Below are 24,730 nucleotides of genomic sequence, written 5' to 3'. Positions count from 1 at the left end.
GATTTATATTGTGATGGTAATGGAAAGATAAATTAAAAGGTGAAAGACAATAATAGCCACCAATAAATGAATGTTCCGTGCACAAGTCATAATTAACTCCTGTAAAATCTCACTGTCAGGGCAGAGGTAGAGCTGGAGCTCAGGAAACCTCTCATTGCTCTGCCACAAACCTCTGGGGCAGGAGGATGCTGTGTTCTCCATCTCACTCCTTCATCTCAGCCAACATTAAAAGAGAAAAAGATCAAGCAATGGCTGTATCAGTTGGTTGGTTGGGGCTTTTTTTTTTTCTGCTAATGAGGTTTTATAACACATTTTCTTCAGACTGAATAATTGGGACTGTTGGTGAGGTAGGTCATCAGATCTTCCATCCACCTTAGAAGGCTGCCTGCAACAGCCCCGAGTCATATCTCTTAGAGAGTTAATCAAGCTGAAATGTCATGGAATTTAATAACTACCATGCCAGAGGTTTTAAGTTCAACCTACTGCTAATTATGATTCTTTTCAACAGGAAACATGTCCCATGGTAATTAGACCGAGGACCGGTTTCAGCCATTCTTGGCTGTTTATGGTTGCTTGTTTCAGCTTGGGTCCTTCCCCAGGTTGAGATCTAAAATTAAGCAAAATCTGCAAGTTTGCTCAAAGGGTATTGATGGGCCAACACCAACTGTATGAGGTTAGAGAAGGCCAAGTGCTGGGTGCTGCACTTGGGTCACAACAACCCCATGAATGGTCCAGGCTTGGGGCAGAGTGGCTGGAAACTGCCTGTTGGAAAAGGACCTGGTAGTGCTCATTGGCAGCAGCTGAAGGTGAGTACCCAGATGTCAAGAAGGTCACCAGCACCCTGGCCTGGACGAGGAATAGACTCTCCCAGGCAGCCAGCACCAGAACAAGAGGACACAGTCTCAGGCTGCACCAGGGGAGGTTAAGGTTGGATGTCAGGAAGAAGTTCTACACAGAGAGAGTGATTGCCCATCGGAATGGGCTGCCTGGGGAGGTGGTGGAGTCGCCATCACTGGAGGTGTTGAGGAGGAGACTTGATGGGGTGATTGGTGCCATAGTTTAGTTGTTTAGGTGGGTTGGATTGGTTGATGGGTTGGACTTCATGATCTTGAAGGTCTCTTCCAACCTGGTCTGGTCTATTCTATTCTATTCTATTCTAGCCAGCAGGAATGGGACAGCGATCGTTCCCCTGTATTCAGCACTGGCGAGGCCACACCTCAAATACAAAACGCAGTTTTTGGCCCCTTATTCCAAGCAGGACACGGAGGGGCTGGAGCAGGATCAGAGAAGGGCAATGAAGCTAGTGAAGGGTCTGGAGAAGAGGTCTGGTGAGGAGCAGTTGAGGGAACTGGGGTTGTTCAGCCCGGAGGAAAGAAGGCTGAGGGGAGACCTCATTGCTTTCTACAACTCCTTGAAAGGAGGTTGGAATGAGGTGGAGGTTGGTCTCTTCTCCCTCGTATCAGGTGGTAGAATGAGAAGAAATGGCCTGAAATTGTGCCAGGGAAGCTTTAGGTTGGAGATTAGGAACAATTTCTTTTCTGCAAGAGTGGTCAGGCATTGGAACAGGCTGCCCAGGGAGGTAGTGCAGTCACCATCCCTGGAGGTGCTCAAGAAAGGTGTGGATGTGGCACTTTGGGACATGGTTTGATGCCCATGGTAGTGTTGAGCTGATGGCTGTATTTGATGATTTTTAGAGGGCTCTTCCAGCCGAAACAATACTGTAATTCTAAGTCAATTTAATTACAAGCACACATGGCTTTGCCTCAGGTGTTTACTTGCTCCCTTACCCTCCCCTATTCCCCCTCCATGCGAAGACTTTATCTCCACCCCCTCAAAATGTCCTGGGGGTGGATTTCTCTTAGCTTTCAATGCAAGATCTGAGACAGATGACTAACAGCAGCCCCTGACATTTACAAGGATTTATGATAAATATATTTGAGTAAAATCAAAGCACAAAGACAGACAGACTGCAGAGACTTGAAGGTGGCAAGACATCACCAAATGTCATTTCCAACATTGTCACCACCACACAAAAGCAGCAGTAATGGTTTCTGTCAGCTTAAAGAGATCAGAGAGATGTTCTACCATGAACACCCTTTTCACAGCAACCAGCTACTCACAGGCTAGTGTGAGCCCTGTGTGGCTTTGGGACTCTTCAATCACTACATCTGACATTTGGAGCAGAGTCAGAGCCAACCAGAGGCATGGGCAAGGTGGGTGTGAAGTGTAGGACAAGGAAGAGCGCAAAATCTATATCCCATTGATTGGAGTTTCTCTGTTAGACATGGTACTGTACAATACAGCAGACCAAAGCTACACAATCCCAGCATGGGGTTGGTTGGGAGGGACCTCTGGAGTTCATCCAGTCCAACCTCCGTGCTTAAAGCAGGGACACCCACAGCAGCTTTGCCCAGGATCACAATACTCATGCAGGCTTGGGCTCTCTCTAGAGAAGAAGACTCCACAACCATTCTGGGCAGCCTGTGCCAGGGCTCCATCACCCTCACACCAAAGAGGTTTCACCTCATCTTGAGGTGGAACCTTCTAGATTCCAGTTTGTGCCAGAGCTGGACCCAGCACTCCAGGTGTGGCTGCACTAGGGCAGGAGAACTTCCCTCATCCTGCTGGCCACACTCTTCATGCACCCCAGGAGATCACTGGCCTTACTGTTGTCCACCAGCACTGCCAGATCCTTCCCCACAGAGCTGCTTTCCAACAAGGAAAAAAAAACCCATTTCCCTTGTAATCTTCATGCTAGAGGACAATGCACTCCAGCCTTACCTGTGCCTCTCAGGATTTCCTCCAGTGTCTGGTTGAAGCACAGGCTCAGACATTCACAGATTGCATTGGGCTGGAAGGAACCATTAATGGTCATCTTGTCCAGTAAGCAGAGACATCTCCAACTAGATCAGGTTGCCCAGGGCCACATCAGGTCTGATCTTGAATGTCTCCAGGGACAGGGCCTCAAGCACATACATCTTCTCTTATTTCCTCCATTGACCATCCAAGGTAATAAGGTTGAACTAGCAGCAAGTCCCTAAGGAGAAAAAGGGATTTAAATGAAATGATGGATGAATGATGCCTGCAAAAAGAGAGTTGAGGGGAAGTGAAGAGCCTGGTTGAGCATCTGCTGGACCTCAGCCTTCCCATAGTGGTGGGAAAGTTTTGCATCACCTCCTCAGTGCCTCAAGCCAAAGGTTATTTCACCACTTACAAACTCTAATCAAGATTTAGGTGGAGCTGTAAAGCAAGAAAATGTTGGGACCTGATTATATTATTCCCTTTCCACAGGGTCTGACAGGAGACCATAAACCAAACTTTTGCATTGGGAAAATGGCTAAAAAGGCAAAGCCATAAAATCCCAAATATCTTCCTCACCAAGTCAGCTTCATGGGCAGAGGTCCCAGGGGCTTTTTAAGGGGAAAAGCTGAATCTTTAAATTTGAAAGGAGAAAGCATTAAGAACATCACTGCTCTTTTTAAGACCATTTCAAACCACAGACAAGGATTTCTTGTGATACTTCTAGGCTCAGGCTTAGCTTAAATTTCAAAGTTAAAAAGTCCCATTATCCCTTGTGTGGAATTATTCCTGTGCCCTGCTCAGACCTGCTCAGCTGGCACCTGCAGAAGCACAGAAGAGCTTCTACATCCAAGAAACTTTGGTCCCCCCATCCTTTAGTTCTTACTGAACATTGATTATCCCCTCTCAGGCTGCTCTTCTCCAGGATTGATTATCACCTCTCAGGCTGCTGTTCTCCAGGTTCATCAGCCCCAGGTCTCTCAGCCTTTCATAGTTTCATAGTTTCATTCAGGGTTGGAAGGTACCACAAGGATCATCTAGTTCCAACCCCCCTGCCATGGGCAGGGACACCCCACACTAGATCAGGCTGGCCAGAGCCTCATCCATCATTCCTCCTCACAGAGATGATCCAGGCCCCTCAGCATGATGAAGAGCCTCTCATTTCTCACCAAGCCAACATTTCAGATGGTTTTGCACCTTCCTGCAACAGTACAAACAGCATCCAGAGGATGCAAGGAGAGGGCTCTATGCCCATGCATAGTTCATCCACAATCCTCAACACCACACTTACGATCTCACTGCCTTTCAAACCTTTCTTGCAAACCATGGTCATGAATACACAGAAGATCATATGGATGTGGGTCACACACCAGCTGCACACTGCAGACCATCTTCCTTCATATGACAGCTACCTGAAAGGAGGTTGAAGCCAGGTGAGAGTCATAGAATTGTGAGGGTTGGAAGGGACCTCAAGGATCATCTAGTTCCATGCCCCCTGCCATGGGCAGGGACACCTCACACTAGATCAGGTTGTTCAGAACCACATCCAGTCTGGCCTTAAAAAAAAGCAGGGATGGGGCTTCCACCACCTCCATGGGCAACCTGTTCCAGTGTCTCACCACCCTCTTCTCCATAGCATCAAGTGATAGAATGAGAATGAATGGCCTAAAATTGAGCCAAAAGACATGAGGTTGGACATGAGGAAAAAGTCTTTGCTGCAAGAGTGATCAGGTGTTGGAACAGGCTGCCCAGGGAGATGGTGGAGTCACCATGCCTGGAGCTGTTAAAAAATGTGTGGGCATGGCACTTGGGGACGTGGTTTAGTGGCCATGGTGGTGTTGGGTTGATGGTTGGACTTGATGATCTTAGAGGGCTTTCCAAACCAAATGATTCTATGATTCTATGACAAGAAGTTCCACATACTCAGCACCTACAAACTTCATGTTCTGGTGGGACCTCCAAGCTCCCTGTTTTCCACTTCCACTATGTGTTTGCATATTGGACCTGTGCTGCTGACAGAAGGAGCAGCACCATCCAGTTTGACCTTCCTAGCTTTCCCTGGAACATAGAGGTGATTCTTTTCATGTTATGCAGTTGCATTTGCATAATTTCCTTGATGTTGCAGCTTTTCCTTGGTATTAAAATCACATTTCCTCTTTAGTAAGCCCCAATGTAGCACTGATGCCCGTGAACTTGATTGAATTAGACTCTTTTTCACCTCAGACTAATAAGAAGCAGCCCAATCTCGGTGACGTGCTGAAGTTTTGATTTTTAAATCTGCAACAACTCAGCACTGAATTAAATTTTGCAGTTAGCAGAGACACAAATCCCATAACCACTGGAATGAAGTCAGCAGAGATTTGCCTGGATTGCTTTAAAGAACCAAAAAAAGAAAGAGAATTATTGGCAAAGAGTCATTTTTGCTGTGTTGTACCCTGGTTCCACAGGGCATTTAGAAAAGAGACTGGGGTGGGTTTATTATTTTTCTCTTACCTTGATATTGTGTCTGTTGGAATTCTCTGTAGCCACCTATTTTATGAGATGATATTTAATATCTAGCATAGATACTGAACCAAAGCATTTCAAGAGGTACAGGAAGAGGGGTGAGACACAGGAACAGGCTACCCAGGGAGTTTGTGATGTGCCCTCCCTGGAGGCGTTCAAGGTCAGGTTGGATGAGGCCTTCAGCAACCTGGTCTAGTGGAAGGTGTCCCTGCCCATGGCAGAGGGTTGGAATTGGATGATCTTCCAGGGCCCCAGAGCTGGACACAGTACTCCAGGTGAGGTCTCACCAAAGCAGAGTTAGATTTTGAGAAGCATTGGAGTGACAGCCTTGTTGAGGAGACATTGCCCACAACCACCCTATGGCAGGAGGGTTGGAACTAGATGATCTGTAAGGTCCCTTCCAACCCAGATCCTTCCATGATTCTATGATTCTTTTACTTAGGAGCAACAGAAAAATGGACCAAAGACAGGTAGAAAGGGCATGGTGCCATGAATTTGCATCCTTGATAGGGCTCAATATCATAGTATCATAGTATCATTCAGGGCTGGAAGGGACCACAAGGATCATCTAGTTCCAACCCCCCTGCCATGGGCAGGGACACCCCACATTAGATCAGGCTGGACAGAGCCTCATCCAGCCTGGGCTTAAACACCTCCAGGGACAGGGTCTCAACCACCTCCCTGGACAACCCATTCCAGGGCTTCACCACTCTCATGGTGAAGAACCTCCTCCTCACATCCAGCCTGAATCTCCCCACCTCCAGCTTCATTCCATTCCCCCTAGTCCTATATATATATGATACCAGTGAGTTGCTTCACCTCAAATCACCATGCTGACCCAATTTACTTCTCAAAACCAAAAATCCCCATGGAAGACCCAAAATTCTCCAACCAAATAGTTCCAAGACCTGATAGAGCACACAGGGCTGCCTGGCAGAGAGCCTCACATGATGAAGATGGACAAACCAAAGGTAAAATATCTTTTCAAGTGATGTTTTGCCTTCTGCACTCTTTTTAGCAAGAGCCTGTGACTCCAGCAGAGATGTGCTGTTAAACAATAATGAAAGAAGAAACCTTCCAGGCAGAGCTTCCCATAAAGACAGACAAAATCAATGAAGTGTGAGGAGACTCAACACCACAACACAGAATCACAAAATCATTTGGGGTTGGAAGAAATCTTTAAGATCACAGAGCCCAAACCTTTAACCCAACACTGCAAGGTCACCACAAAACCATGTCCCTCGGCACCACATCTCCAGGGCTTTGAAACCCCACCAGGGATGGGGATTCCACCACTGCCCTGGGCAGCCTGGGACAAGACTTGACAGCCCTTTTGGAGAACAAACTGCTCCTCATGTCCAACTTCAACCTCCTGTGGTACAACTTGAGGCAATTTCTGTTTGTCTTATTGCTTGTTCTTTCAAAGAGACTGGCCCCCAGATGGTTCCAACTTCCTTTCAGGGAGTTGTAGAGAGCCAGAAGATCTCCCTTCAGCTTCCTTTTCTCCAGGCTGAGCAACCCCAGTTTCCTCAGCTGCTCACAGAATCCAGCTTGGAAGGCCAGGGTATATACCACCACCTTTCTGCACCACAAAACCAGCCCAGCTTGGCCTTAAGAACTTAGGAAATGTGCCACCATCCTGATGAATGACCAGCACACTGGGTTTGCAGGCTTCATATTGCTAAATAAAGTACAGATAATACAGTTCAGGGGGGTTAGCAAGGAGCTCCCATCCTTAGGTACCTTCATTGGGAAAATTCTAAGGCAGTGTGATCCTATGGCCCAGATGGCCAATGGTCTTCTGGGGTGCATTCAGAAGATTGTGGCCAGCAGGTTGAGGAAGGTTCTCCTTCCCCTCCACTCGGTCCTCATGAGGACACAGTTGGAGTTCTGGGTCCAGTTCTGGGCTCCTCAGCTCAAGAGAGACAGGGAACTGTTGGAGAGATTCCAATGGAGGCTGCAAAGATGCTGAGTGGCCTGGAGCATGTCTGTGCGGAAGAAAGGATGAGAGACCTGGGGCTGTTTGGCCTGGACAAGAAGAGCCTCAGAGGGGCTCTGATCAATGCTCAGCAAGAGCTAAAGGACTTGTTAGGGGTAAGAGGATGGGGGCAGACTCTTTTCAGTGGTATCCAGTGACAGGACAAAGGGTAACAGGTACAAAGTGGAACCCAGGATGTTCTATCAGAACAGAAGGAGGAAATTCTTTGTTGTGAGGGTGCTGGAGCTCTGGAGCAGACTGCCCAGAGAGGTTGTGCAGTCTCCTTCTGTGGAGAGATTCCAACCCCACCTGGCCATTGTGATCCTGGGCAAGCTGCTGTGAGTGCCCCTGCTTTAGCAGGAATGGTTGGAGTGCATGATCTCCAGCAGTCCCTTCCAACCTCACCATGCTGGGTTTCTGTGCTGCTTTGCAAGAATTTACTGACACATCAAGGATTCCAATGATTTGTCACTTGTCACATTGAAAGTCATGAATAAAGACATCTTAACACAGTTTTGGTGCTTTCCTACTTCAGCTGTGTTAACATTTCACACCATTTTTCTCCTGGTGCTCAGACTCGGCATCTCCTGTAGCAGAACAAAGCTGGTTTAAGTCACTTAGCCACAGTGCTTTGCTTCCAATTTACATGGGAGCTCTTTGACCCCAGAGTGATTGCTGTAGCAAGCAAGACCTTGTATCTGGAATCAGAGTCTGCCTTGTCCATGATTTGGCAAATGCTGCAGCATTTGTCCAATTAAATGGAGGTGTTTTGGCAAATGGCTGTGCAGCAGCTGTTCCACCCAGAGTCGTTGATGCCTCAAAGTAGATATGCATCAAAAACACTTCAGTTCCTTTCTGTTCTAATTAAAGCTTCAGGTCTCAGCTTGGTTCTCAGAAAACTCTGCTCCCACCCTGCTCAGAGCTGCAGACAATTCAACAACAGCCTCAAATCCACTTCCCTTCTGAAAACAAGGAGTCATCTCTTCCATTTGGTATGGTCATAAATTCACAGAAACAGCACGGTTTGGTTTGGAAAGGACCTTAAAGACCATCTAGTTCCAAACCCCCTGCCATGGGCAGGGACACCTTCCTCTAGACCAGGTTATTCTAATAAACCTCCAAAAGGAGACATGAATTTCATCCTCTTGTGTTGCAAATATCTAATTCTTATGTAAGACACCTCTTCATCTACCACTCAACACCTCATTTTCCAGCCCCTCCACCAACTCATTTCCTTCTGAGCCCCATCCATAGGCCAAGTTGCCCTCTCCTGATCTCTTTTCCTGTCTCCATAGTAACAAATGCACTTAAAAGGGAAGGAATTAATTGGGTGATGGACAAAACATGAGTGACAATGACTCAAAATAACCAGCACATTCAGAAGCTAGAATGGCCACAGGTAATCTTGTTGTTCAGACCCGAAGAGCTCACCCTCAGGAATGCTCTAATTACATGCCAACAGGAAAATGCTTGCAGCATCACACTCCAGCACCCTTTTTTTTCCTAATTATATTTGCTGGTTTAAGTACCACACCAAGGACCAGAGTCCACACATTTGTCCTGGTGTGAGCTGGAGCAGAGCTGGCTCTGGGCAAGGCTGGGATTTCCCAGCAAGAGGCAATTCCTGAAGTTCAGGGTAGGGCTGCACAGCCAGGGGCTGCTTCTAGCAGGGAGAAGCTGATGGGGAGAGTTCCTGTCAATAGCTGGGCTACACAAAGGCTCTGCCTGAGACTTGCTCCTGGCCACACCAAGGGCACTGCCACCGCTTGTGCCCCACCTTGGGCTGCAGCTACAGGGAGGAGTGGCCAGGACAGGGAGCCCTCAACTGCCCAACAAGGGACTGCAGCCCATGGATGGCATCTGCAGGAGAAAGCTGAGGATAAGAGGAAATGGCCTCAAGTTTTGCCAAGTTAGTTTCAGGCTGCATATGAGGAAAAATTTCCTCCCAGAAAGCATTGTCAGGCATTGAAATAGGCTGCTCAGGTAGGTGGTGGAATCACCATCCCTGGAGGTATCTAAAAGGTACATGGATGTGGTGCTGAGGGATATGGTTTAGCAGCAGTGGTGGGATTGTTAGCAGCAGTGGTGGGCTTGTGAGCTGCAGTGGTGGGATTGTGAGCTGCAGTGGTGGGATTGTGAGCTGCAGTGGTGGGATTGTGAGCTGCAGAGGTGGGATTGTGAGCTGCAGAGGTGGGATTGTGAGCTGCAGTGGTGGGATTGTGAGCTGCAGGTGAGGAGTTGAACTCTTGGAGGATTCTCCCAACCTCAACAGCTCTATGATTCTGTGTGATTCTATGATACTGAGATGGTAAAAACATCTCCATAAAGCAGAAGAACAAATCCTTTGCTCAAAAAAAAAAAACCCAACCCCTGAATATTAAGAAAGATTTATGGCAAGGTTTACAAACCCTAGATACTGCTGCATGGATAGAGCAAAAGATTTTCCCCAGGCTTTCATGTGATCTGCCGCAGAGAGCATCACATCCAGCACGGAAAGCATCACACCCATCACACCCCATGCTGACAGCAGGAGCTGTCAGACTTCGATCCATGCTGTTGTGACATGTCACAATAATCCCCCCTCTTTATGACACAGCTCTGGAAAGAGAAATTACTTAGCTATATAAAATAGAACTATCTGTAGATCTCTGCGTGCCTCTGGCTCTAACATCCAATCTCGCCGCACGGTTCTGATCTTTTGTAAACTGTGAAGCATTTTTCCTTCTTAATAAAACAAACAAACAAACAAAAGCCCCATGGCACAAACAATGCTCACCCTCATAACCAGGGCCTGCAGGAGATATTCTTACAGCTTCCTTCCCCAATCCCTTTTCTTAATGTTTAAGGGAATTGGAGGCAACAAAAGAAGATATATTCTTATCTGCTGCCCAGACAAGCTGTTTTCTCTTGGCTATCATGAGGATCTTAGCAGCTGAAATATTTTTGTTTAACAGGATAGGAGAAAAATTATTATCCACTGAAGAAATTAAAATGACAGAGAGTCAGGGAAACAGCTCCAAAGATATTACCTGAGGAAATATAGGACGTGCACTCAGGGAGCATAGTGATAAAACAAGGGGTGATGGTTTTAACCTGAGAGAGACTCCATTTAGATTAGAAGTAAGAAAACATTCTTCCCCATGAGGGTGGTGAGGTACTGGAACAGGTTGCCCAGAGAAGCTGTGAATGTTTCATCCCTGAAAGTGTTCAAAGCCACATTGGATAGGGCTTGGAGCAACTTGGTCCAGTGGGAAGTGTCCCTGCCCATGGCACTGGCAGCAGCAGTGAGAGGGACACCAGATCTCATCTGTCAGACACGGTGGTAAGGAAGTGGGCAGAGGTATTCTTCCTCGGGCTGGGAAGTGGAGGGAAATACCTACACTGGCCAACAATCACAGACTCCCTGAATTCCAGCATGGAGGGGGCTGGAAAGGGACCTCTGGAGATCATACAGTCAAACACCCCTGCTAAAGCAGGCTTACCCACAGAAGCTTGCCCAGGATCACAACACCCTGGTGGGTTTGGAATCTCTCCAGAGAAGAGGACTCCACAACCTCTCTGGGCAGCCTGCTCCAGGCCTCCAGCATCCTCACACCAGTTTTTCCTCACCTTCAAGTAGAATGTCCTGAGTTCCAGTTTGTCCTGTCACTGGGCACCACTGAGTCTGGTCCTATCTTCTTGCCTCCCACATATCCTTTAGCTGTTGCTGAGCATGGATCAGATCCCCTCTCAGGCTGTTCTTGTCCAGGCTCAACAGCCCCAGGTCTCTCAGCCTTTCCTCCTCACAGAGATGCTCTAGGGCCCTCAGCATCTCTGGAGCCTCCACTGGGCTTTCTCCAGTAGTTCTCAGTCTCTCTTGAACTGGGGAGCCCAGCAACAAGCCAGGAGGTAAAAATAAGGATTCCTTCTGTTGCAGCACACAAATCATTCCATGTTTGTGTATCAAAACCAGAAGCTACATTCAAAGTATCCTTAGGCTGAACAGCATTTTTTACCATCAGAAAATCTTTGTCATTCAGGAAAACCTCTTTAAATTGTCTGTCTCTTTGAAAAGACACTTCCCAGCTCTGGCTTAACTGAAGTTGCTCTCTGAGTATCTATTCAAGGCTGGGAAGGAAACTGGTATCTGATATTATTTGAACTTGTCTTTGCAAGAATTGTTTATTCTTCAGAAGACAACCCAAATGCAAAAGCAGAAGAAAAGGAAATGCCAGCTGCCTGCTCTTGCCATGCCCCCCTCCTGCTGGCTCTGCTCAGACATCACTGCTGTCCCTCACAAGGCTACAAGCTGTGCTGGGGAACTAAATGAGCCTTTTTTTTTTTTCCCCTCCCTCCTGTAGTGATGAATTTCTTAAGAGTCCTCCCAGACAGAGCAGATGACCAGGAGCCTGCCAAACTCCCCAACCAGAGAGCACTCAAACCTCAGCCAAACCTCCTCTCTCTTTTTCGAACCATCTGCTATTTCCCTCAGGGAGAAAAAAAAATAAGACAACAACAAACCACACACCAGAAGCACAAAACAAAGCCACAGCTCTGTCCCTTACTGGAAAAACAATCCAGTTATTCTCTGCTCGCTTTCTTCCTGTTAAGGGGACAGCCTCCCTCTTGCCCACTCTTCATCCTCCTTACTCTAGGAGCATCCTCTCCTATTTGGCCACCATGGAATCCTATGAGCTGAATTGATTTAAAAGTTGAAGTGGGTTCGATCTCCTGAGCAAAAAGCATAGAATCAGAGAACAGTGGGGGTTGGAAGGCACCTCTGGAGATCATCCAGTCCACCATCCTTGCCAAACTAGGATCACCTAGAGACAGTCACACAGGAATGTAACCAGATGAGTGTTTAAAGTCTCTGGAGAGGAGACTCCACAACCTCTATGAGCAGCCTGCTCCAGGGGTCTAGCACCCTCATGCCAAACAAGTTTCTCCTCCTGTTCAGATGGAACTTCCTGGGTTCCAGTTTGTGCCAGTTACTCCTTGTCCTGTCACTGAGCATCACTGATAAGAATCTGGCCCCTTCTTTTTGAAACCCACCCTTCACATATTCATTAACATTAAGAAGGTACCTTCTCAGTCTTCTCCAGACTAAAGAGCCCCAGGTCTCCCAGCCTTTCCTCATCAGACAGACGTTCCAGTCCCCTCCCTTGGATTCTCTCCAGTAGGTCCCTGTTGCTTCTGAACTGGAGAGCCCAGAACTGGACCAAGTACTGCAGCTGTGACCTCAGTAGGGCAAAGCAGAAGGAGAGGAAGAACCTCCCTCGATATGCTGGCCACACTCTTCTTACTGCACCCCAGGAGACCATTTGCCTTCTTGGCCACAAGGGCACACTGCTGACTCATGGGCAACTTGTTGTCCAGCAGGACTTCAAGCTCCTTCTCCATGGAGCTCTTTTCCAGCAGGTGAACCCCTCACATCTACTGCTCTGTGGGGTTATTTCTACCCAGGTGTAGGACTCTACACTTATTCTTGTTGAACTTCATAAGGTTCCCCTTTAGCCAGCTCTCCAGCCTGCCCAGATCTTGCTGAATGGCAGCTCACCCTAAGGGGGTGTCAGACATTCCTCCCTCTTTGGTATCATCAGCAATCTAGCTGAAGGTCCACTCTATCCACACAGAATCACAGAACATTAGGGGTTGGAAGGGACCTTAGAAGATCCCTTGAGTCCTACCCTCTGCCAGAGCAGGATCAGCTAGAGTGGTCAGGCATTGGGACAGGCTCCCCAAGGAGGCAGTGGAATCACCATCCCTGAAGATGTCCAAGAAACATACGGACATGGCACTTAGGGACTTGGATGGTTTAATGGCCATGGTAGTGAAAGTTGGACTCAATGATCTTAGAGGGCTTTTTCAACCCAAACAATTCTATGCTTCTGTGATGAATAAGACTGGACTCAGTATTGACCCCTGGGGAACATCAGCAGCTAGTGGTCTCCAACTGGACTCTACACTGTTGCTCATAACCCTCTGAGCTCTGTTGTGTAGCCTCTTCTCAATCCATCTCACCATGCTTAGGACGAGCTGACAGTGTCTGTTCCTCCTGCTGCAGTGTTTTTATTTTACTCTTGCTGCTGTTGGATTATTTTCTTCTTAAAAGACTTTAAACCTTGAGGAGTTCAGCTATTTTGTTCCTCAGAAAGACCTAGTGTGCAGGAGATTAAACATCCCCTGCACTAATAAGAAACATTCTGTTAGATAACCCAACAGAATGTGTTCCTAAAGAGCCTTCCATGAGCAAAATCATCTCTTTGCTCTGCACACCTTCTACCAAGCACACTCTGACAGCTACAAAAGGAATAGTTGCAGTTTTTAGGCTGAGCTGCTGAAATGCTGCTCCTCCAGATACTGAACTACTGACACCACACACACAACATCCAAATACCAAACAAGCCCAAAAAGATTCAAAAGCCAGAAGAGCATCTTTGATACCACCTCAGATATGAAACTTTTATAGGGAAATAAAGAGTAGAACACTTTAAATCCTCTCTTTACGCAGCTGCTAATGCCCACGCCATCGTGTGTCTACTCCCACAGGATGCAGCATTAGCTATCTCCTACCTGATTCAGATGGAAAATTCCCTGCAGCAGTTGGCAGCTGTGTCCATCAACTCCAAAACTCTGGGGATCAAATCTTGTCACTCTCCTCTGCCCCGGTGAGGATTCATCTGGAGTGCTGGGTCCAGCCCTGGGCTCCCCTGTTCAAGAAAGACAGGGAAATACTGGAGAGAGTCCAGTGAAGGCTTCAAAGATGCTGAGGGGCCTGGAGCATCTCTGTGAGGAGGAAAAGCTGAGAGAACTGGAGCTGTTGAGCCTGGAGAAGAGCAGCCTGTGAGGGGATAATCAATGTTCAGTAAGAGCTAAAGGATGGGGGGACCAAAGTTCCTTGGATATAGAAGCTCTTCTGTGCTTCTGCAGGTGCCAACTGAGCAGGTCTGAGCAGGACACAGGAATAATTCCACACAAGGGATAATGGGACTTTTTAACCTTGAAATTTAAGCTAAGCCTGAGCCTAAAAGTATCACAAGAAATCCTTGTCTGTGGTTTGAAATGGCCTTAAAAAGAGCAGCCTGAGAGAGTATCTTCTCAGTGCTCAGCAAGAGCTAAAATTGGGGTGGGAGGGCAGACATAAGAGGATGAGGTCAGACTCTGGTCAGTGATGCCCAAGGACAAGGGCCAATGGGCACAAACTGGAACCCAGGAGTTTCCATCTGACCAGAGAGAAACTTCTTTAGTGGTTGGTTGCTGGAGTCATGCAGGAGGCTGCCCAGAGAGGTTGTGGCATCTCCTTCTTTGGAGAGATTCCAGCCCCACCTGGCCATTGTGATCCTGGGCAAGCTGCTGGGGGTGCCCTGCTTTATCATGGGGGGTTGGACTGGATGATCTCCAGAGGTCCCTTCTGACACCTCCATGCTGGGATTCTGGGATATCAAGAACCTCCAGAAGAGAGAGCAAACACACTGAGCACAGTGGTTTACCCACAGCATGCAGAGGCGACACCACAAGCACTTGTGCAGTAACATATATTCCTCTTTGTATCGCTAAAACTGCTCCATTTTTGATTAATTCATTGACTAAATTATCCCTCTGCATGCTACTAGTCTCCAAATTTGAGCTATGAGTGGCTGAATCTTCAGGGGTGAGAAAACACTATCAGTTCCTGCTGAATATAAACATCAGCATCATCTTATGGGCTGCATTGAGCAAGAGCTGCATCTTAAAACACCACCTAGCTGTGACTGATTTCTTTTTCTAAACACAGGATGAAGCGTCATCACAGGCACCCCTAAGCTGGAAGAATCATAGAATGGTTGGAAGGGACTTTAAAGACCATCTATTTCCATTCCCTGCCATGGGCAGGGCTACCTCTCACTTGACCAGGTTGCTCAAAGCCTCATCCAACTTGTACTTGAACACCTCCAGGGAGGGAGCATCCCCAAACTCCTTAGGCAACCTGTTCCAGTGTCTCCCCACTCTCACTGTGAAAAGCTTCTTCCTAATCTCCAGTCAGAGAAGGTGCTGGGGGATGTGGTTTGGCACCAGATTCTGGTGGCGTTGGATCACGGTTGGGCATGCTGGACTGGGAGACCTTTTCCAGCTTCAATGATTCTCCAATTCTAAGTGAAGCCTCTCTAAGTTAGATGGAAATTTGGAAATGTGTTTCATCACAATGTTGGCAAGTCCTGTGTTTTCACCTCATCTGCCAGGCTGGATGAGATCTTCAGCACCCTGGCCTAATGAAGGGTGTCACCACCCACAGTAGAGGGTTTGGAATGAAATGATCTTCAAGGTCCCTTCCAACCCAAACCATTCTGTAAATCTATGAATTTAAAAGACTTTCTGGATCATCCTGCATTTTGTTGTTCATGCCTGGCCTGTTCATCTGGTAATTCGAGAGGCTCAGAAAAACACAGAAACACACACAGGGGCTCAGAAACACACAAACAAAAATCCTTTTGTTGCTGTCTCAAAAAGCATCTCAGGAGCAGATGACACCTCCCAGTGATGTAAGCTAGCTTTGCTAAACCCAGTGGAACTCCCCTGATTGATCCTGGCTGAACACTTGGCTGTTTCTGCTGCTGGAGTTTCATCAGAAGTTGGACTTTGCAGCAATTGATTGCTGTTTTCAACCACCTAATCCCTGTCAGGTGGTGAGGCCCTTCAGCTCTCATTCACATCAGTGAAGATCCACCCAACCTCCTGTCAGAAGCAGAGACCAATCACCTGCAGAAACGCTGGGGCCAGCTAAAATTGATCATAAAATGCTTTATTGAATTGCTAAAAGATGCCGAGCTAATCCTCTCAGACTTTATAAATATCATTCCTGCTGGAGAGAGAATCTTTCTGGCGTTGGCAAATTGGACCACAAGCCCAGCAATGATTTGTTGGTTGCAGATGTGCTTCCTACAGCACCCTGCCAAAAAACATGAAAATATAAAGGCTGGTGGAGCGAAGTAGATGCAGCTACAGCAAAACAAAGACTAGGTAGGGTTGTGCCCAAGGGCTTCTCTCAGCAATAGTGTGGCCAGCTGGACCAAGGCAGGGATCGTGCCCCTGCACTCAGCACTGGTGAGGCCACACCGTGAATCCTGGGTTCAGTTTTGGGCCACTCACTCCCAAGAAGGGCATTGAGGGGCTGGAGCAGGTCCAGTGAAGGGCAATAAAGCTGGTGGAGGGTCTGGAGGTCTGGTGAGGAGCAGCAGAAGGAAACAGGAATGTTCAATCTGGAGAAGAGGAGGCTGAGGGGAGACCTTTTGGCTCTCTACAGCTCCCTGAAAGGAGGTTGGAGCCAGGTGGAGATCAGATTCTTCTGCCTAGGAAAACATGATAGGACAAGAGGAAACAGTCTCAAGTTGCCCCAGGGAGGTTGAGGAATGGATATGAAGAACAATTTCTTTCCCCAAAGGGTTGCCAAGGCCTGGAAGAGGTTTCAAAGCAGTGGAAATGTGGTGCTGAGGAACATGGTTTAGTGGGGACTTGGCTGTGCTGGATTAATGGTTAGACTTGATGATCTAGGGGTGATGGTTTTAAACTAAAAGAGGGAGATTCAGACAGGAGAAAAGGAGAAATGTTTGACACTAAGGGTGGTGAGAGCCTGGTCCAGGTTGCCCAGAGATGTGGAATATGCCACATCCCTGGAACCACTGCAGGTCAGGTTGTCTGGGGCTCTGAGCATCCTGCCCTTGCTGCAGACTGAAGGGGGCTTGGACAGGAGTACCTTTAGTGGTCCCTTCCCACACCATCCAGTCTGTGTGTCCATGATTCTGTTCTACATCTTCTTTCCCACACTCACCCAAAGCTGGAGAGCAAAGAGCACCAGCTGAACACATCCTGAGACTGGGCTCTCCTTGGCAGAGCACACTGGAGATACTACCAGGTCCCATGGGCACTCTCAGCCAGCCTGAGCATGAATTACAACAGCTTCAAGGCTGTTCTAATTTATTCTGCTCTTGGAGGATCCTTGTGGGAATCCCTGACCTCTGGAAGCTCAGCAGAGCAGAGCTGTGCTGCAGCTCCTCTCTCTGAAGCATCTTGTTATCTGCATTAGGGTTGCTCCAAGGAAGCCCAGGGCCATGTTGTGCTTAGTGCCATGGAAACACAGCAGGGGCAAGAAGAAAATGGCCTGGGACTAGTTGCCTGTGGGGTGTGGAGCTGTATGGAAGAAGCTCCCTCCAGCTCGCAGTCAGAGGGACATTTCTGCTGAGCACCTGTGGGCGCCATCAGCAGCCCAGAAGGGAAAAACCAAAACAAAACAGAACACAACAAAAACCACAACCAAAAAAAAAGATACCCAGAAAGAAACAAATTTGATTTGATTTTGCTGAAAAGGAAAATAAGGAAAGGAGAAAAATAACTGAACTATAAACTTGGGAAGTGTCTTCAGTTGCATTTGTTTGATGGTTTTTATTCACTTGAACTCTCACCAAGGAATGCTCTTCTCTCACACTGGAGACCAGGACTCAAATCAACTGGTGGAAGATTCTACCTGCAAACTTTCAACACTGCCAACAGGATTTAAGCCACTAGAAGGGGAAATCTTCCTCCTTTGAACACGAAAAATCCAGTGGGGTTTTAACTCTAGGCTTTTTGAAGCTTAACTTTAGGCTGGGTTCAAGTGAGTGATGTTTGTTTTGCCTTCCTCACAGCAGTTTGTACTCCTGGGCTCGCTGTTGCTTTGTTTTCATGGGGAGGAAGATGAAAACCAAAGAGTGGAGAGAAAGCACCCTCTGAGTTGATGTTGGGCATACCTGTGTGTAGCTGAGAGATGATTTTATTCCCTGAAGAAGAGAACATCTCTGCTTCCATTGCATACACAGATTTTAGCTTAAGCAAGATTACATGGAAGAGGAACACACAGTGCTGGGGAGCAGCAGAAATCACAGAATCATAAAACTGTTGAGGTTGAAAGAGACCTTTGAGGTCATCAACCCCACCACTTGCTGAGAGCTCACAATCCCACCACTGCTACCTAGCTGCTACCACTAAACCATGTCACTCAGCATACATCCATGCAGCTTTAAACCCCTCTGAGGATGGTGCCTTCACCACCTCTCTGGGCAGCCCATTCCAATGCTTGAGAATTCTTTCTGGGAAAATATTGTCCATAATATCCAACCTGAACCTCCCTTGGCACAACTTGAGGCCATTTCTTCTCACCCTATCACTTGTTCCCTCTGAGAAGAGAGTGACACTCACCTCACTCCAACCTCTTTTCAGGGAGTTGGTGATGATGAGGTTTCTGCTCAGCCTACTCTTCTGAAGGCTAAGCAGCCCCACAGTTCTCTCAGCTGCATCTCAATGGACTTGTGTTCAAAGTCCTTCAACAGCTTTGTTGTCCTTCTCTGAGCATGCTCCAGCACCTCAATGTCCTTCTTAGAGGGAGGGGCCCCAAAACTGAGCCCAGGATTCAAGGTGTGGCCTCATCAGTGCTGAGAGGACACTGTGGCTGAGTTGGTAGCACATAAGACCCTTAATTGTGGCCTTCCAGTATCTGAAAGGGGCCTACAGGAAGGCTGGGGAAGGACTTCTCAGGATCTCAGGTAGTGATAGGACTAGGGGGAATGGAATGAAGCTGGAGGTGGGGAGATTCAGGCTGGATGTGAAGAGGAGGTTCTTCACCATGAGAGTGGTGAAACCCTGGAATGGGTTGTCCAGGGAGGTGGTCGAGGCCCCGTCCCTGGGGGTGTTTAAGAGCAGGCTGGATGAGGCTCTAGCCAGGCTGATCTAGTGTGGGGTGTCCCTGCCCATGGCAGGGGGGTTGGAACTAGATGATCCGTGTGGTCCCTTCCAACCCTGAATGAAACTATGAAACTATGAAACTATAATGGGAAGGTCGATGAGTTCAAGCCTGCAGCGAGCAGTAGTGTCCTCCCTACTCTAGTCATGAGGTCTGTGGTGACAGGTTGGACTCGATCTTTGAGGTCTCTTCCAACCTTAGTGATACTGAATACCCTCAGTACGGGGGACAATCACATCCTTAGGCCTTCTGGCCGCACCATTACTCATGCAAACCAAGATGCTGTTGTCCGTCTTGGCCACCTGGGCACATACTGGCTCACCTTCAACTAACCATCAATCAACACCCCCAAGTCTTTCTCCTCCAAGCAGCTCTCCACCCACTCTGCCCAAAGGCTGTAAAGTTCTGCGTGGTTGTTGCAACCCAACACATGGCCCCAAGTGGGGACTTTGAGACCATCAGATGCAAACTGGGAGAGAACAGAGTCTGAAATATGACCCCAAAACCTACCTCAGCCAAGTGAACAGCATCTTTTCCCCATCTGCCTGGCATCCTGCAAATGCTCTTTTTGCAGCAGCAGAAATAACACAGCTATTTGTTAGATGAGGCCACTGGCTATTTTACTCCACAGTTTGGGTTTTATGCCTCAAATTGTGACTCATTCAGAAATCCAACTCTTAGACAAGGAGATGATGAAAGAGGTGCAGCTCTGACCCACCATGCACCATCCACTTCTCTGGTGTGATCAGACATTGCAATTCCACAGGGACTTGCTTATTTGCATCAGTATAAATATACCTTTCTTTAGCTGAATTTACAGTATTAATAATATTAATCCACTCACCTTTTAATGAAATTCATATTCTGCACTGGCTTTCCTGTAGTTCTGAGGGGGGGAAGATCCCATGTTAACCAAATTTACTTCATTTAACATTGATTTTTCCCTTTTTAACTTAAAAAAAAATAATCCTTTTTCATAAAACCACAGTATCACCAAGGTTGGAAGAGACTTCAAAGATCATCAAATCCAACCTGTCACCACAGACCTCATGACTAAACCATAGCACCAAGTGCCACGTCCAATCCCCTCTTGAACACCTCCAGGGATGGTGACTCCACCACCTCCTTGGGCAGCACATTCCAATGGTTAACAACTCATCTCTGGAAAGAACTTTCTCCTCACCTCAAGCCTAAACTTCCCCTAGCACAGCTTGAGACTGTGTCCTCTTGTTCTGGTGCTCATTGCCTGGGAGAAGAGACCAACCCCCACCTGGCTACAACCACCCTTCAGGTAGTTGTAGAGAGCAATGAGGTCTCCCCTGAGCCTCCTCTTCTCCAGGCTAAGCAACCCCAGCTCCCTCAGCCTCTCCTCACAGGGCTGTGTTCCAGACCTCTCCCCAGCCTTGTTGCCCTTCTCTGGACACGTTCAAGAGTCTCAATGTCCTTCTTAAACTGAGGGGCCCAGAACTGGACACAGGACTCAAGGTGTGACCTAACCAGTGCGGAGTAGAGGGGCACAATGACTTCCCTGCTCCTGATGGTCACACTGTTCTTGATGCATGCCAGGATGCCATTGGCCTTCTTGGCCACCTGGGCACACTGTTGGCTCATGTTCAGCTGGCTGTCAATCAGCACCCCCAGGTCTCATTCTGTTTGGTAGCTCTCCAGCCACTCTGACCCCAGCCTGTAGCACTGCATGGGGTTGTTGTGGCCAAAGTGCAGCACTCGGCACTTAGATTTGTTAAATGTTTTGGATTGGAAGAGATGCTTAAAGCTCATCCAGTCTCAGCCACATGCAGGCAGGAGGGACATCTGCAACTAGAGATTACTCATGGCCCCAAACAACCTGTCCTGCAATGGCTTCAGGGATGGGGCATCTCTCTCCTCTCAAGGAAACCTGGGTCAGGCTCTCACCACCCTCAGTGTCAAAGATTTCTTCCTTATATTTATCTCAAAAGAGTTTTGATTTTAGTTCAGCAAGTTTGCTCATTGCAGCAAACTCAACAGCTAGGCTGGCAAGAAAGTTAAGTTTGAGCCTCACTTTTCTATTAAAGAGTCATTTTTCCCATCTGAGAGCAGGCTTTTAGCTGCATGGACTCCTCACCTCCCTGAAGAAACATCCCTTACCTGGCAGATGATGATGATGATTCACTCAGACAACAGCCCGTGCCCACCTTCCCACTGGTTCTCCCCAGGTGTGTCAAGGGGAGATTTGGAGTTCATAATTCCACAAAAGGAGAGGATTGGGAAGTGGGTTGTTCCTGCAAGGAGAAAGCAACTATGAGCACATGTTCCTTAACCAGCAGCAGCTGTCTGTGCCTCAACTGCTGAGTCCCAACTGCATGTTAAAGAGAAACAGGGAAAGAAATGTATGCCTGGCAAATGGTCACAAATAAGCAAGGAACTGATCCCCAGAAGCAACACTCATGGCAAAAAGCATTGTGATTTGCTGCACTGGGCTAGGAAGGGCTCAGACCTGCTGTGAGCTGGCTGTGGTCAGGGCTAGGACTCTTCAGCTCAGGCTCTGCTCAGGAAGACACTTGCTGAAGTTCAGGGCAGGGCTGCACAGCCAGGGGCTGCTTCTAGCAGGGAGCTAGCTAGCTGACAGGAAGAGTTCCTGCCAAGCGTTGGGCTGCACAAAGGCTCTGCCTGAGACTTGTTCCCAAGCACACCAAAGGCACTGTCACAGCTTGTGCCTCACCTTAGGCTGCAGCTGTGGGGAGGAGTGTCCAGGATGGCATCTGCAGGAGAGACCTGAGGGATCGGTGGGGCCAAGCCTCTTCTCCACTGGCTGCTGTTGCAGCAGGGCTCTCTCCCTTTTGCCTTCCATCCCCATCCCTATATTCCTGAATCCATTTCCAGAATCCAGCTCCTGCATCTGGTTCCCATCTACTGCTGTGTCCAGTCTAGGACTTGCCCAGTACCTGCCTCCAGCATCAGCAATGCCAATGGTGCTCTCATTGTCATCAGGGCTTGGGTTTCATATTGGTTTGTGTCTCTGTGTCTCTATTCCGTGGCAATGTTCTACTTCTCTTTGCTTTGGGAAGGCAGAGGGCTTCATGGCATTCCTCTGGTCGCCAGCCCAGACCACTGACAAGCTTTTAACAGTCTTCAGGAAGGTTTAGTCTTTCCTGCCCTGTGGCTATTGTAGCACAGGGCTGCATTAAGAGGTCTTGTCCTCACAACAACATCCCACGCTGCTGATTGAGAGATATTAAGAAGATTAAATAAACATTGTGCTCCTGGTGTACCTTTTCAGTACCCAGAGGAAAGGCACAGGAGACACCACCACCTCCAGAACATTAAAGAAAATAACATTAGAGTGCAAGTGAGCCACGATCCTGAACAAGATGTAGGAATTGAATACATTTATTGAGAACTGAATTTTCCATATTTCCAGCAAACTTCTCTGCCCTGTGGGATGCATCATGAAGCTCCAACAAGCAGCTACTGTCCCCTCCAGCAATCAAACCTTAATAGAGTGAAACTCTTCAATTGCCTCACGACAAATGGGATGCAATTTCATTTTAGAAGGTGCCATCAATAATACATTTAAACAAAAAGATAAATATATATATGTACAGTAAAGCATAAAGTGGATGGTTTTAATTCCTAGAAGCAGGGCTGGAGAAGTGATGTGCTAAGCAGGTGCCAAATGCAATTATTTACTCCTGTTAAACTCTACATGCCCAAAGCTGGTCAGAAGATGCAGAGGCAAACACCTTCTCCTGCCAACCACCTCCCTTTAGTCATCTTAATTAAATCATGGTCCTCAAAGTCTACTTCTGCCAAGGAAAATGCGTCATTCAGCCTCTGGTTTGGAAGGTTAATTAACTGTGCAGGAAATAGGTTGTAAAAAGTGCTACTTGCAACCAACTTAGTGTTTTCTCCTAGGGCAGATGTTGGTGCTTGACAAAGGGGACATCATTTCTCTATCACGCACCCAAGCTCTGAACTCTGGCCTGATGACATAATGGGAACACATTATGGACTTGGCACCGGGGACAGCCACAAGCATGAAGTGTAAAGAGAAAGAGGTTTTTAAAGACATTTTCACCTCTGGAATGGTCTGATCATTGGTGACAGAAGTGGGACAGCAGAGATCTGTAGTCAGCAGCACTATGAAAATGCATCCTGCAGATATACCCTCCCTTTTTTTTCCCGCATGACCATGATTCCCAGGGATGAAATTAGGCTCTTTTTGTTGTTGTTCAAAAAGATGAGATAAACCAGGTTGCATCAACCAGATGTGAGGGACCAGGCTGCACTGGGCAAGTCCTAGACTTGGACTCGGCAGTAGATGGGAACCAGATGCAGGAGCTGGATTCTGGAAATGGATTCAGGAACACAGGGATAGGGATAGAAAGCAAAAGGGAGAGAGTCTTCTGGAACAGCAGCCAGTGGAGAAGAGGCTTGGTCCTGCTGATCCCTCAGCCCTCTCCTGCAGATGCCATCCATGGGCTGCAATCCCTTGTTGGGCAGTTGAGGGTCCCCTGTCCTGGCTGCTTGTCCCTGCAGCTGCAGCCCAAGGTGAGGCACAAGCTGTGGCAGTGCCCTTGGTGTGGCCAGGAGCAAGTCTCAGGCAAAGCCTTTGTGCAGCCCAATGCTTGCAAGGAACTCTTCCCGTCAGCTTCTCCCTGCTCCCTATGCAGCCCTGCCCTGAACTTCTGCAAGTGTCTCCCTGAGCAGACCCTGAGCTCCCAGCCCTGCCCAGAGCCAGCTCTGCTCCAGCTCACAGCAGGACAATATGCACACACAATTAGGAGGGAATCATTATTTTGCTGTTTGTAAGAACCAAAAGCCAAGTGGCAGCACCAACCTGAACTGTCATTCAAGTTGAGCTACCATATTTTTATTTCATGCAGTAGAGGGCCTTGAACAACCTGGTCTAGCAGAAGATGTTCCTTCCCTTGGCAGGGGGGCTGGAACTAGATGATCTTTAAGGTCTCTTCCATCCCAAACCATTCTATGATTCTGTTATATGAATGCACATCAGAAAGCTGATAGAACACCAGAGATAACCTTTATCTCTCCAAAACAGGGCCCAGATAACCACAAAGCCCAACTTGCTCTGCAGACCTTCCCATGCAGTCAGGAGGAGACATTTCTGCATCAAGACATGGCCAACACATCCTCCAGCTGTGTACAGCAGAGTAAAAATGTTCTGCCAGTAAGCTCTCTCTGCTTGCCAAATCAGCATTTCTCCCTGGCATCAGCTTGCTCCAGTGCATTATCCACAGAACTAACACACAGCTCAGCTTCAAGAGGAGCTTTGGGACAGGTCCTCGGGTGGTAAAAGCAGCCTCTGTGGATTGAAAGCTGTGCGTTTACCCACAGTGAAGATAGGATGCAACATGGACTTGCCAAGTGCTTTTGTCTAAACTAAACCCTGCTTTTCATGCCTGCAGAACTTTGCAAGCCAGCCTGTGCCACCAGAATGAACCCTGTCTTGAGCAGGTGACACAGTGAGTGACCAAACACCTGAGGCCAGCAGGAAATGACAACTGGAGATAAACAAGACCTGAAAGACATCAACCATTAGTCTTGTACTTGAAACAGTCTTGCAACATGGAGATATAAAAACACCACACACATCCCCATCCAGTAAAGCTTTTAGAAGAAGTAGCTGGTCTGAAACAGGCTATGAGAAGTGGATCCAAAAATAAAAGCTCTTCCCATAAGCGTCCTCCTTGAAGAGCTCTCACATGAAGACCAAGCTT

At 47.8% G+C, this 24,730-nt stretch overlaps 1 long non-coding RNA gene across 1 annotated transcript; it reads right to left on the bottom strand.

The window, feature by feature from the left end:
* Positions 1–13,914: 13,914 nt before the first annotated feature.
* Positions 13,915–21,216, bottom strand: LOC137441626 (uncharacterized). The gene is made up of 3 exons (XR_010987454.1): positions 21,138–21,216; positions 19,855–19,896; positions 13,915–13,971 (listed from the first exon to the last, which is right to left on the bottom strand). It is a non-coding gene; the product is annotated as an uncharacterized lncRNA (long non-coding RNA).
* Positions 21,217–24,730: the final 3,514 nt, after the last annotated feature.

The sequence above is a fragment of the Melanerpes formicivorus genome, unplaced genomic scaffold (genome assembly GCF_026170545.1).
Source record: "Melanerpes formicivorus ecotype bairdi unplaced genomic scaffold, bMelFor1.0.p_v2 SCAF_6, whole genome shotgun sequence".
In the NCBI taxonomy this organism is placed as follows: Eukaryota; Metazoa; Chordata; class Aves; order Piciformes; family Picidae; genus Melanerpes; species Melanerpes formicivorus.
The sequence above is the reverse complement of the archived record's forward strand: the minus strand, read 5'-3'. Positions and strand labels throughout refer to the sequence as shown.